Here is a 14003-nt window from a genome sequence, read left to right on the forward strand (position 1 = left end):
AATATACCAAGGCTCCGAGTCTAAATTTTTGTGAAGGAAGGGGGTCTTTTTATAGTTTTTATGGGACCTTGGCTGTTCTTGGCAGGTTCTGGCACCTCAAGCAAGGCCCCAGCTTCAAGGTAGCGCCACCTGCTGCTAAAACTGTCCTGGGCAGGTTCCCTACAGCTCCACAGATCCCCCTCAGCTTCCAGAATCGATTTTGGCTAATTTTACTCATTTTTAATGATGAAAATTGGAAATATCAGTAATTTCTAGAACCTTAGGATAAGAAAGTCTTTGTTAATAATAATTACTGAAACCATCCAATTTTACTTAACTAATTGAATTCCTAATGTAAACTTCAGGGCCGGTAACTTTTTCGGATTTTATCGGAATCTAATTCTAAAAAATACTAACCATAGTAAAACCCTGGTTATGATTCCAAAAATACCAATATCAGCCATGATTGAATCATTCTACAGTGTTTTCAAGTTAAATTTACAGGCTTTATACAATTTCTAAGGTTCCTGAAAATGGAAACCTTACAATTTATTTTTATTGTTCATAAGTTATTTAAGTGTATGCATAAAGAGTGCTTGCTTGCGGCAGTCTAGTCTCTCAAACACCGAGTAGACTTTACCAATCTACTTAGTAACATGTACGGGCTAAGTCAAGACATTCTTGCAATAGCTAAGTCTTCCAAGCACCAAATGGAGTTAGTCACCACCGTGGAAGAATGTCAAGACGAGGATAAAAAGGGATCCTCTACCCAAAGTCACAGGACTAGTTATGACTTTATTTTCCCTCCTACTCCATAGTGGAGGATGACTATGATTCAAGGGAGAGATAATGTCATGAAAATTAATTTCTAACCTTCAAAAAGTATTTTTCAACTTAAGTCGGCCAAGTAAGCCTCAAGAAAATAAAAGAGTACAAGTGAAGTTAATTTAAGTGTTTATAAACTAGCTCGGTCATAGGGATAATTGCTATTTAGTGATCTTGGTCAAAGGTACAAATCACGGGAGGATAAATCTAATTCAAGCAACCTTGATCTAGGGTACATGACAAAGGAGATTACCTAGAGCGATTATAAGAGTCTAAAAATAGAAAGTGGTTGTCATAAGTTTTAGTAATTTAAATAAATTTTTAGACTCCAAGTATGAAGTTTGGAAAGCCTAAGGGAAAAGTTAAAATTCATTGAAGATAGTTTAAATTTAGCAGGTTTCAGGACAAGCTTGGTGACATCTCTAGAGCCCGGTGCTAAGGTTTTAGACAAGAGAGGGAGATTCTAAAATCCCAAAGATGAATTTAACTTTTACTAGCATTTGTTCTAAATTAGCAAGTAGGCTCTAGCCCCGATCATCTTCATAAGCCTCCAAAGCGTGACATCTCCAAAGCTCGATGCGAAGGGTTCTGCACAAGAGAGGGGGATTCTAAAAGCCCAAAGATGAATTTAACTTTTACCAATGTCTGTCCTAATTTAGCAGGTCCTAAATTAGCACGTAGGCTCTAGTCCCAGTTAGCTTCATAAGCCTCCAAATGGGTTGTGCAAAGGTCTTACACTCGAGCAGGTATTTTCAAAGGTAAGTCTAGGGTTTTTAATTAAGACTATGGAAAATTTAAAGTCTAAGGTTAAATCAGCCCGTCCTTAATAAGTAAGTTGACCATAGGCCTTCTCTTCCAAGTTTGGCTGTTGGAATTAGGGTTGCAAAGAGACACACACAGCTTGGAGAAGACGAAGGAAGCTCAAGGCACACAATAGAGAGTGTATTACGTAGTGTGCAATGGAAAGATAGATAGCCCTAGAGTGATGGGTGTATATACAATGCTCAGCGGAAAAAACCTCCTAAAGAGGGAAAAAATGCCCCGGTGGTCCTAGTGTGTTCACAAACATCACTACCACATGTATATGGTAACAAATCCCCCCTACAGTGATGTGGTGAACGAGAGCTGGCACATGAGTAAAGGGAAGTGCAATGCCCTCAGGACATGATCAGTCCACAAAGGGGAGTAAGCCCAAAGCTTTGCGGAAAGCTTCAAGCTTCTCACGAGACAATGCCTTTGTGAAAAGATCTGCAACGTTGTCCTGTGTTGGCACATAAGCCAAGCTGATCTCTCCTGTTGAGAGCCTCTCCCTGACATAGTGGTAATGCACCTCAATGTGCTTTGTGCGAGCATGAAAAATTGGATTCCTCGCAGCTGCCAATGCGCTCTGACTGTCAGTGTAGATAGTGTTGGCAGTGTCCTGTCCAACACCCAAATCAGCCATAAGGCATCTAAGCCATACACACTCAATCATAGCTATGAAGACTGCCCTGTACTCAGCCTCACGACTCGAAGTGGCCACATTAGGTTGCTTCTTTCTCAACCATGATATACATGAACTACCAAGCATGAAACAAAAACCACTTGTGGACACTCGCGTGTCAAAACAACCATCCCAATCTGAGTCTGAAAAAGCATGTAAGTCTGGCGGCAATGATCCCCCCTTGGGATAAAACAAGCCAAGATATAAAGTGCCACTAAGTTAGCAAAAAATCCTCTTGACAACCTGCCAATGCTTAGACCCTGGGCTATGCATAAATCTGCTGACCTGTGAGACTGCAAACTGAGTATCTGGCCTCGTGTTGCATACATAAATGAGGCAGCCAACAACAGTTTCGTAAAGAGTGACATCAGCAGGATCGCCAGCATCATGTAGACTCAACTTTTCCATGGGAGTGGCAATAGGTTTGCAATCCTCAAGTCCAAACTTACATAGCAATGTCTCTATGTAACTTTTCTGACACAAAGCAATACCACCATCACACTGCTTAAATTGTATACCCAAGTAATGATGCAACAGTCCCAAATCTTTCATCTTGAAAGTAGCATTCAAATCAGCCTTAAATTCAGCAATATGTCTCTCATTTGGTCCAATGATCAGCAAATCATTGACATAAAGAACCACAATGAGAAGTACATCATCCTCACGCTTTACATACAATGTGCTTTGTGTTGGACTGTTACAAAAGCCTCGTTTAACCAAATGAGTGTCAGCTTTCTCATACCAAGCACGAGGAGATTGCTTCAAACCATACAAAGTTTTCTTACATTTGCACACTTTGTCCTCGTCCTTTTATGACAAAACCGCGAGGCTACGTTACATAAACTTCCTCAAATATGTCACCATTCAAGAAAGCAGTAACAATGTCTGATTAATGTACATCCCAACCAAAATGAGCTGCCAATGCACATAGAAAATGCATAGTAGTCATACGACAAGTGGGAGCAAAATTCTCTTCAAAATCTATGCCTTTTTGCTGTGCATAACCCTTTGCAACAAGTCGAGCCTTATGACGATCGATCTCACCATCCGGCTTGCGTTTCAACTTGTAAACCCACTTCGTACCAATGGCCTTTTTGCCAGGAGGTAAATCACATAAAGTCCATGTGTTATTTTCTGTAAGTGCATCATATTCTGATTGCATGGCAACCATCCAATTTTCTGAATTTTGTGCTTCATCAAAAGATAGAGGCTCCTCAACATCATGTAAGCTAGACACAGCCAAAGCATAAAAATCTGATGCATAAGATGCATGGCGAGAGCCTGAACGAGTACGACTAGACAAAGGTGCATCCAATTTACTGTCACTCAAAGTGTGCACCAGCCATTTTGGCATACCTCTAGCCTGCTCATTTTCAGCCCTTTCCTCATCATGCACATTTGTATCAATAATAGGGTGATCTGTAACATTTTCAAAAACCCCCATAGGCTGTACATTTGCCTCATTGGAAATTACATTCGTATTTCCACCACTGAAAAGAGGCAACAAAGTGTCATAAATGTCCTATGAGCTTACATTATTGTCTCTAGTACATGACAGCAAGGGCTAAACAGAATCTTCCAAAAACACTACATCCCGTGAAACCAGAATACGTTTTGTTTGCAAATGATATAACTTGTAACTTTTGCTTTCAGCACTATAACCAACAAAAATACATTTGACAGCCTTTTCATCCAATTTTCTGCGCTGTGTTTGTGGCACCAAAGCATATGCCAAACAGCCAAAAACACGCATGTGCTCAATAGAAGGTTTTCTATCATGCCATGCTTTATATGGAGTAATAGACTGCAAAGCTTTCATAGGACACATGTTAAGTACATAAGTGGCACACATGATGGCCTCAAGCCAAAAAGAATGCGGCAAAGCTTGACTTTTGATCATACATCATGCCATTTTCGTTAGTGACCTATTTTTCCTCTCAGCAACACCATTTTGTTGAGGTGTATAAGGCCCTATACATTGGTGTTCAGCATTCTCCTTCTGAATCAGTCAATAAATGGCCTCCTGCTCAAGCTGATCCCGCCGGTCTGTGGTCATCTCTACCTCATAAGGTGTGAGAGAATGATAGGTTTTGGTGTCAGGATCATAGAGTGTACAGGCGCCTGCCCTTGCTAAGTCTGGTTCTGGCCAGTTTATGACAATGCGAAGCAGTATGGATCCATCCTTCTGGAAGAGGCTGATTTGTTTTGACGCGAGCTTCGAAAAGAATCTCAACCATCTCCCTGTACTGCGGTGCCAGATCCGGCTTTGCTGCAATGTCTTTCTGAGGCAGTTTGGAAGATTCGACCGTGAGCTGTAGTAACTGATTAGTAATCCTAGTCAATCCTCTGACCTGAATCTTCCACTGGCCCATACACAGCTGAATCCAGTGTAGCTCTTCGTTCATTGCCTGAATGTCATTGATTTGGAGAGCATCATTGAGCAATGTCTGCCAAGTCTTCCATTCCACAGTTGATCGCTCATACCAATCCCGAAGCTCATCAATTGTTTTGAAATATGTGAGTCGATCAACTAGTTCTTGATGTTGAGGATACAGCGCTGGAAAGAATCTTGGCAACTCAGTTTCTCTTGCTGGAACAACATACAAGAGAATTGGAGAATCAGGCACAAATTCCAAGAAATTCAGGACTGCCTGGTTTTCTTGTTGCATCATCTTCCTAGTAATTCTTACTAGCTGGAATAGAGTTCGGAGAGCAATTTCCTGTGCTCCCACTGACATTCGCGTTTGAGGTCCTCTGCTAGTGGCTGTCTGGCCCTCCAGGATGGCTTTCACTCTCTGTCCAAAACACCTCTGGCAATTTGCAGTTGTACCAGAACATCCTTAAGTTGGATCCTAACGTCCTTCATGCAGCGGTAAGTTGGTTTGTTACCCAGCAGAAGTTCCAGTTCTAGAGCTAAAGACTGAAAATCTGAAGTAGACTGTCTTTGCCAGTGCGGGTTTACCACTTTCTCATCAGCATTGAGTATCCATTCCGGAACTCGTTCCAAGAGCTGAACTGTACTGGGATGCGCAGGTAGTCTACAAGCTTCTTTATCATGGAAAGCAGCAGATTTCCAATGTTCTACCATTTCCCTGGCTCCCACATATAGTCTTTGGAACCTTTCTAAATCAGTCCAAAGAGCATCATCCTCCAGATATTGTCTGGTGATGGAGGCCTAATGATGTCTCAGTTGCTTATTCAAGGTAATGAGCTGCAGTGAATGCTGATGATCATTCACTGGTCCTTCATCCTGAACCTTCATTTTCCCTTTAGCCTCTCTGCTGTGATGGGACTGATCCGTGGGCTGATTCTCAGTGTTACTAGGCTGCTGCTCTTCAGTCTGCTGATGACCCGGCTGGTGCTCTGTTTCCTGTCCTTCCTGTTGTCCCTCCGTCTGGTCTGGTTGGTCTGGCTGTGACTGGCCTCCTTCATCTGGCCATGTCCCACCGGTACCAGGTCCTGGGGGTGGAGATGGTGGTGGGGCATCATTATCATCCTTTGTATGCCCAGTCTCTTCATCATCTTCCTCCTGGTCAGCTTCATCTTCTCCGTCCTCATCCGGGGAAGTCTGTTGCTCAATATAATCCATTATGGCTTGGTTCATCAGAGCATTATTGAACTCACCCATCTTGTCCTGCAAATCACTCTGCAGACTTTCTATTAAGGACTTAAAATTTTCTAAGTCAAAAACAGCATTGCCTGCGGGGTTTAAAATTTCAGACAAGCTATTGTAGATATATCTGTTATTCAACGAACACTTCAGAGCTGTATGGTGTATTAGCAGCTTCCTGAATTCTGCCCGCTTCATTCTGAGCCCTGTTTCAGCTCGCTCGGCAGCTCTCAGTGCCTCATTCCTTTGACTCTTCATGATCATATCTTCGGACTCAGCTTTGGCTAGCTTTTTGTTCAACAACTCCTGAGCTCTTTCTGATTGAGCTTCAAATACCCTGTGTTGTATGTTCTGCATTTCCTAGGCTTTCTGGAGTGTTGCAATCTGATGTTGTGCTTCTGCCAAGTCAGCCTTGAGCTTATTGATCTCTTCTTCTGATCCAATAGCCTCCACCAATTGTCCCATACAGCTGACAATGGTATTCCAAGAAGACTGTATCAGTACTGAACATCTGTCTTTGACCGTGGTTGGATCAGAATCGACAGGTTCATATATTGCCACAGGAGCCACATAAGGTAGAGTTGCATAATCCGTTTTGGTGATCAAGAGATTCCCTCTCAATTGCTGATTTTTCATTTGCTGCAACTTATCCTTTTTAACCAGTTGCAGAAGGTTTCCAGAAGTGGCAGGAACTGTTTCAGAAAACGTTGAGGTCGCTGGACCTTTCCCCTTATCCAGTTGATTCTTGCCTTTGTCTGCTGACTGGTCTGGTACCTTCGCCTCAGTGACTGGCTTTACCTGATCTTTCCCAGATCCAGTAGCAACTGTATGTTTGACAACTAACTGATCAGGTACAGTTTTCTGAGTGCTTGTTGCCTTAACCTGGCTTTCGATTTGCTTCAAGAATTCACTGCTTTTTGTCAATGTAATTCTTGGTTTCTTTGAACTGCCAGCTTCCTCTGCAGTGGCTTTCCTTTTCAGGTCATTGGAAACCGTTTGACTGTCCGTTTCCTCGTCGTCTGAGGACAGTTCAATCTTCTTTGGTTCAGAAATGGGCTGCTCACTCCATGCTTGCTTTACCGGCTCATTAACATCTGCAGCAATAGCCCAATACAGAAATTGCCAAACATACCATGCCTTGAAAACAGTTTGAGATTTCAGCTTGGCAGTCTGTTGGAGTACATTATGCGAGAGTATTTGACACAGGTTGATATGGACTTGTGGATCCATTATCTTGGCCAACAGCATAGAAAATAATTTCTCGAACACATACATTGGGTTATTCTTAAGACTGACTGCTTCGGCGACAAACCTGTAAGCAGCGGAGGCTTCCAGTCCTGCTACTGGAACTCCTTGAGCACTTACCTTGCGCTTCTTTCTAGCTATTTCATCCTCCTTTAGAGCAGTAATTATTTGTTGTGCAGTTGCCACAGACGTTTTGGGCTCATTAGGCATCAGAAATGCAAATGCAATGGCTTCGGGTGTCACTGACACCTTCCTATTATTTATCACAGCACTACTAGTTTCAGCATCAAAGGAATCAAGAACTTGCTTAATAATATCTGCCTAAAAAGCAATCCTTGTGGCTTGCAACACAACTCGCAAATCCCAGAGTTGTAGCAGAGTCATTGCATGATCAGTAAAGACATATCTTTGGATTTTACTGTATGAAAGAACAGGAAGGCTTGCCTTTGCCTCAACAACTATAGCCTGGGTTTCTTCAAGAGTTTCCTGCATCTTCTCTGAGCGTTTCCTTCTACCCATACACTGTGAGGTCGACGACGATGAAACAGGCAAAAGCGAAGAGGACTTACTTGTGTTAAAGTCGTTTCCTGGTGTTGCTGGTAAGGCTGTCTGATAGTGAACTGTCTCGTCAGAGGTCGAAGTTTGCAGTTGTACTGAAGAAACCTCGGAGCTCGACGATGGCGAATGGTTGACACGAGGAAAGCGTCGCGCAGGAGATTTATGAGGGAAAATGCTAACTCTCCTGACTGTTATACGTGTTCGCGCCATAAAAGCTCCACCACTCACCGCTCCTAGACTTGTGTGCGCCGTTGCTGTCGTGGCAAACATGCATTGGACAAGACTGCAACCCATCCTTGTAATAATTATCACTGGCATACCACTTGACCGTTGGCCACTTAAAATTTGGAAAGTGTGTTCATACTGGTTTTGAACTAATTCCCACTCTGGCTGGACCATACTGGTACTGGTTCTTAAATCAGCCTGATCTGATTCTTCCGGTACTGGTTCTGAAGCTGGAACTGGTTGCATATGGAAAAGACCAAAAATATCTTATTCTGGTATCTCTTGATCAATAACCTCCAGTTCCTTAGTGATTTCTTCTAACCTAGTTTCTCTGGTCTCTGAATAATAAAGTTTGATCTTTGCTCCATTATATACTCCCGGCAACATTAGTCCAGATAAGTCTTTTAATCTGATTGTGCCATTGGAGAAGACCCAATCAACCTCAAAAGGTCCTGCCCAGGAAATCTTCAATTCGGCTTCTTTGGACCCAATTTAGACTGATATAGAAGCACTAAGTCTCCCTTCTGGAATTCTCAGACTTTAATTCGATGATCATGCCAGTGCTTCCTTCTTTGTTGAACAATTTCCTGTTCCAATATAGCTCTTTGCATGAGTTCATCTAACTGCATCAGTTCATCCAGTCGTTTCTTAAGATTATGGTTGAAGTCCAGTCCATACTTTACAGCCATTCTCATACTGGGAATTACAAACTCCATGGGAACCACAGCTTCAGTACCATACACCATTCTGAATGGTTTCATTCCAGTAGTTACCTTATAAGCTGTCCTATAAGCCCATATAGCAGTCTGAAGCTTCAAATCCCACTGGTCTGGTTTCTTTTGCACCACCTTAGTGAGAATATTCTTAATTGTCTTATTGCTACTTTCAACCTGTCCATTGCATCTGGGATAGTAAGGAGTAGATTTCCGATGCTTGACTGAAAGCATATCCAATAGGATTTCCATAATATCATTGATGAAATGTGTCCCTTGATTGATCACAATTTCCACTGGACATTCATATCGGCAGACAATATTCTCAAACAGAAACCTTGCAATTGACTTGGCTGTGTTGTCAGGAAGAGCCTTAGCTTCAACCCACCTGGTAACATAACAAGTAGCCATCACAATGTACTTATTCTTCCTGGGGGTCACCTTCTTAAAAGGTCCCATAAAATCCAGTCCCCATTTCATGAATACTCCCAATGGTTGTATTGGCATTAAGGGAGTCATGTATGCAGCTGTTGGTCGGCCCATTCTTTCGCATATGTCACAAGTTTTACAAAAGCTTCTGACATCAACAATCATTGTTTTCCACCACAGACCTGCTTGCAGAATCTTCTTGTAGGTCACTTCGTTGGAAAAGTGTCCACCAGACTCTCCATTATGCGCTTTCGAGATAACTTGCATTCTTCCCTCCATAGGGACACATCTCCGAAGTATACCATCCACACCCAATCAATAAAGTAATCCCCCAATAATGGTAAATTTCAGGCTTTTTATGATCAGAGCCTTCTTCTGATTCTGTTTCCAATCCTCTGGAAAGGCACCTTGGGAAAGGAATCGATAAATATCATACCATTCAAGATCCACAGATTCTTTTGCTTCTAATTGAAATAAATCAGCATCCACTGGTTCATCTCTCAGAGGTGATTCTGAATATCCTTTAGTACTTCTGGAAATAAAGTCAGCTCCACAGTGGTTTCAGCCAGGCTTATGGAAAATTCTGAATTCAAATTCCATAAGGAACATCATCCATCTTATCAGCCTGCCTTGAATAATAACTTTGTTAATCAGAAACAGAAGGCTTGATGATCCACATAAAAATGGAATAACTTCCCCAATAGGTAATGCATGAACTTCGTAGCACTAAAAACCATTCCGAGGGCTTCTCTTTCAGTAGTCGTATAGCCTTGTTCAGCCTGACTGAATCTCCGACTAGCAAAATAGACCGAATAGTTTGTTCTGCCATCTGGCTGAGCTAATATTGCCCCCATTGCCAATCCTGAAGCATCTACGTGTACATGAAAAATAATATCCCAATTCGGCTACCTAAGGACTGGTTTACTGGTAATGGCTTTTTTCAAATTCTCGAAACTCTCCTCACACTCAGCTGTCCAATTTGAACTTACTTGTCTTCTTTGTAAGCTCATATAGTGGTATTGCTTGAGAAGCAAACTTGTGTACAAATCTTCTATAGAAATTCACATACCCCAAGAAATAACTCAACTCAGAAGCAGTTCTAGGTGCTTTAGCTTGCTGGACACATTGTATTTTGTCATTGGCCATTTCTATTCCATTGTGGGAAACCACATGTCCCAGTAGTTGTCCCTTCCAAACCAAAAATACTGATTTAAATGGATTCAAGCAAATCCTTTTCTCCTGACAGCGTTTAAAACCATCTCTAGCAATAGAAGGTGTTGTTCCTCAGCTGAATAGACAGTGAAGTCATCCATGAAAATGGCGAGGAACCGATGAAGAAATTCATTAAACATCTCCATCATACACCGTTGAAAAGTAGTTGGTGCATTGCACAGGCCAAAAGGCATCACTAGATACATGAATGCTCCCCACTCAGTGATGAAAGTGGTCTTGGCCCTATCTTCAGGAGCAATCTGTAACTGGTTATAGCCGCTATAACCATCCATGAATCTATACATCTCATATCCTGCGATCTCATCAAGCAACATATCAGTAAAAGGTAAGGGAAACGGATCCTTAATGGTCTGGGAATTTAGTTTCCTATAGTCGACAGAAACCCTTAATTTCCCATTCTTCTTAGGAACGACGACTATTGGAAATAACCAATCACTACTTGCTACTTCCGTAATGAACCCAGCCTTGAGAAGATTATCAATCTCCTCCTTGACCTTCTTTGCATAGTTGGGGTTCATCCGGTATCTTTGCAATCTGACTGGCATAGCTTCCATTTTCAGTGGTATTCGGTGCTGATAGACTTCAGGATCTACTCCCTTCAAATCTGTATGTTCCCAGGCAAATACATCTTTATAGTTCTGGAACATTTTCCTTGCCTTTTCCTTCATTGCCGGTTCCAGGTGCTTGTTGACTTTGATCATTCTGGGATTTTTCTCTGATCCCAGGTTCCACTCCTCTACTTCTTGATCATCTGGAAGCAACCAATTTGTTCCTCCTCCTTTTCGTTTGGTCGAGTCTTCAGCGTAGTCCCAAGAAGGTCCATTGATCTCTAAATCATTATTCTGATTCAATGGATACTCTTCAGAACATACTGATTCTTCTATTTTACCAGTATCAACTGGTTCCTCTATTCTTCCAGTTACCTGAACGGTTCTTTCCCCTGTATTGACTTCAGTAAATTGATCAGGGAATTGTCTCTTCTGCTTGTCAGCTTGTTCTTCGTTTAGTAGGACTGCATTCAAATCAATTTCTGCCAAAGGAAAGATGTTCATAGCTGCTAGCATTCGCTCAATTTTCTTAGCTCGGTATTTCTGACACAACTCCTTCGGCCTCAGTTCCTTTTTCCATCTCCTGGTGTTGTTGGTCTAGATTTTGATTTTGCCACTAGCCCCTTCGATGGTTAAAGTCTGGTTTGCGTAGTCATGAACAACATGTGTTGTTCTTAACCATGGGTGGCCTAATAGCATTCCATATGCTCCCTGTACATCCAAGACTAGGAAACTAGTTTTGAATTTCTCTCTCCCAACTCTTATCTGCATGTTTTCAATCATGCCCGTCGCTTGTACGACTCGATGATCTGCCATTCTTACTTTGAATGGTGATGGTTTCATGTTAGTTATACCCATTCTTTGCTGAAGATGGGCTCCCATTATGTTGACTCCTGCTTCTCCATCCAGTATGACGCTTGAGAGAGGTTCCCACTGCTTCCTGACCTTGTAATCTACCTGAATAAGTGGAACTTCATCATCCCGGACAGCCGTCAGGTCCACTGTTCTGACCTCTGCCTCAGCCTTCCTGCGTTGTCTGATAAAGTTGGCCACCTCAAGTAAGGTCTTTCTTATATCCTCCAGCTCTACAGTCAGCTTCTGGATTCTATCACAAATTTTCACCTGAATTTCCTCTCGCTCCTGGTCAGACTGATTGTCAGAGCTCGAAGAGCTAGTGTCTTCACACTGCCATTCTTCTTTATCAGTACTACTCTTTCCCTCCACTCCCATTTCATCTGCTAGTCCATGTACTACAGCCAGCATGGTCTCTGTCATGGCCGGTACTGACTTATCTTTATCAGTCGATTGGGCTTGTATCTTCTAAATGACCCTAGCCTTGGAACTTTCTGGCTGCTCTGGCAGCTTCTTAGCTAAATCCTGTGTGATTTTAGCTGCTAGTTCCCGCTGCTCTTGCCACTCATCTACCACCTTTTCTTTACCTTTGGCCTTCCAAACTTCCCTTTGCTGGGCCCACTTGCTGCTGTTAGGATTAGCTGGTACTTCTGAAATGTCTGGAATTTCTTCAATGATCACTCCCTTGCTCTTGGTAACTACTCTGACTCGGACTGGCTCTCGTGCCTTAGCCTCAGTAGCAGTCGTTACTGGTGCATCTGGACATTGGACTGCAAAATGACCATACTTCCCACAGGTGTAGCAATTCATACTCCTGGTCTGGAAGTTGCCTCTTCCTCTTCCTCTGCCCATTCCTTGTTGGTATCTGTCACGTCCTTGACCAGTACCACTAATACCTGGTCCCTCTTCTTGGACTACTTTGATTGGCTCTGCCTTTACTGGTTCAGTGTAGGCAACCATTGATAGATCCTTTCCTTTCTTAAAATGGTGAATTCTGATGCCACAATTATTCCATAGGTGACCAAAGGCCTTGCAGTAGGTACATTGTGGGCATTCCGTGGAGATGTGGTCCTTGGATTTACATCTTGAACACCAAGTCTCCATCTTCCGGACCGGCTGTCTTGTGTGGCTAATCTCTACAATATGCCTAGCCATTTCTTCAATTTTCTTGGTCCACGATCCTTTCTTTGATTTTTCCTTTGTCCATTCATTGGATGTGCTCTCGGAGCTACTGGACATTGCACTGGAATCAGAAGCTTCATTAGCTGAACTACTACTACTGGTCCTTCTCTTTTTGTGGCTCTTTTCTTTCTTAGCCTGTTGTTCCAGTTTTAATGCTCGCTGGACCAGATCATTGAATTTCTTTGTAGGGGTTGGTACTTCTTGTTCTCTCAGCTTTTTGCTTCTGAATCCATTCAGAAACCATGCCCTCAATCTCTTCTCAGACGGTGGTTCTTGCAACTGCCTGGTGAGTTCTTTGATCTTTTCGACATAGCTGCGGACTGACAAATTCCTCAGTTTGATCTGATCCAATTCACAGAGAATATCCTCATCTCCTCGATTGTCGGAATATTCCAACCTGAAGGCCTTAAGTAATTTATTATATGATCTCAGCTAGCATGCAAGGTAATGGTAATACCATTTCCTTGCTGCTTCCTTCAAGGTTTGAGGAAAGTATTCCCCCCAATCATCTTCATCAATGTTTTTTAGTTCAGCACACTGCTCGAAAGCTTATATGTGAACATCAGGATCATCCTTTTTTCCTCCTTTGAATATGGGAAAGGAAATCTTTAGGAAAGCGGTGTAATCATTTCGATTACTGCTAATCCCGCCAGTTCTCTTCGTGGCTGCAGAATGACGCTTGGGAGCCTTCTTGCAATTGTCAGTGTCAGCATCCCAATCAATCTTTGTCTCTGTCTCAGTATCAGTATCTTCTCTGTTTTGTCTGCTAGAAGTACGGTGACTTCCCTTTTTGCCTGTGACATGCTCATCTTTCTGGCAAGATTGAGAACTCTTGGAACTCTTTGCCTTTCGTGCCTCCCGTTCTGCCCGTCTGCGTCGAGAATGACTGGAGTGCTTTGAGTCCTACGCCTCATCAGCCTGACTATGCTCCTCCTGAGCCTCAGTGTCATTCATTTTCTCTTGCTTGGGGTCAAACTAGTTCTCTTCCTGACTCCTCAAGAATGGGGTCCACACGATTGGTAGATTTCCAGCCACGATTGGATTTTGGTGCCATTGCTGAAAACTTCATCTGGGAGAAGAGTCTTTCAGTCAACGAGCTTCAGCTGGAGCCACCGTGATCG

The sequence above is a fragment of the Adiantum capillus-veneris genome, chromosome 1, assembly GCF_014529385.1.
Source record: "Adiantum capillus-veneris isolate H3 chromosome 1, ASM1452938v2, whole genome shotgun sequence".
In the NCBI taxonomy this organism is placed as follows: domain Eukaryota; kingdom Viridiplantae; phylum Streptophyta; class Polypodiopsida; order Polypodiales; family Pteridaceae; genus Adiantum; species Adiantum capillus-veneris.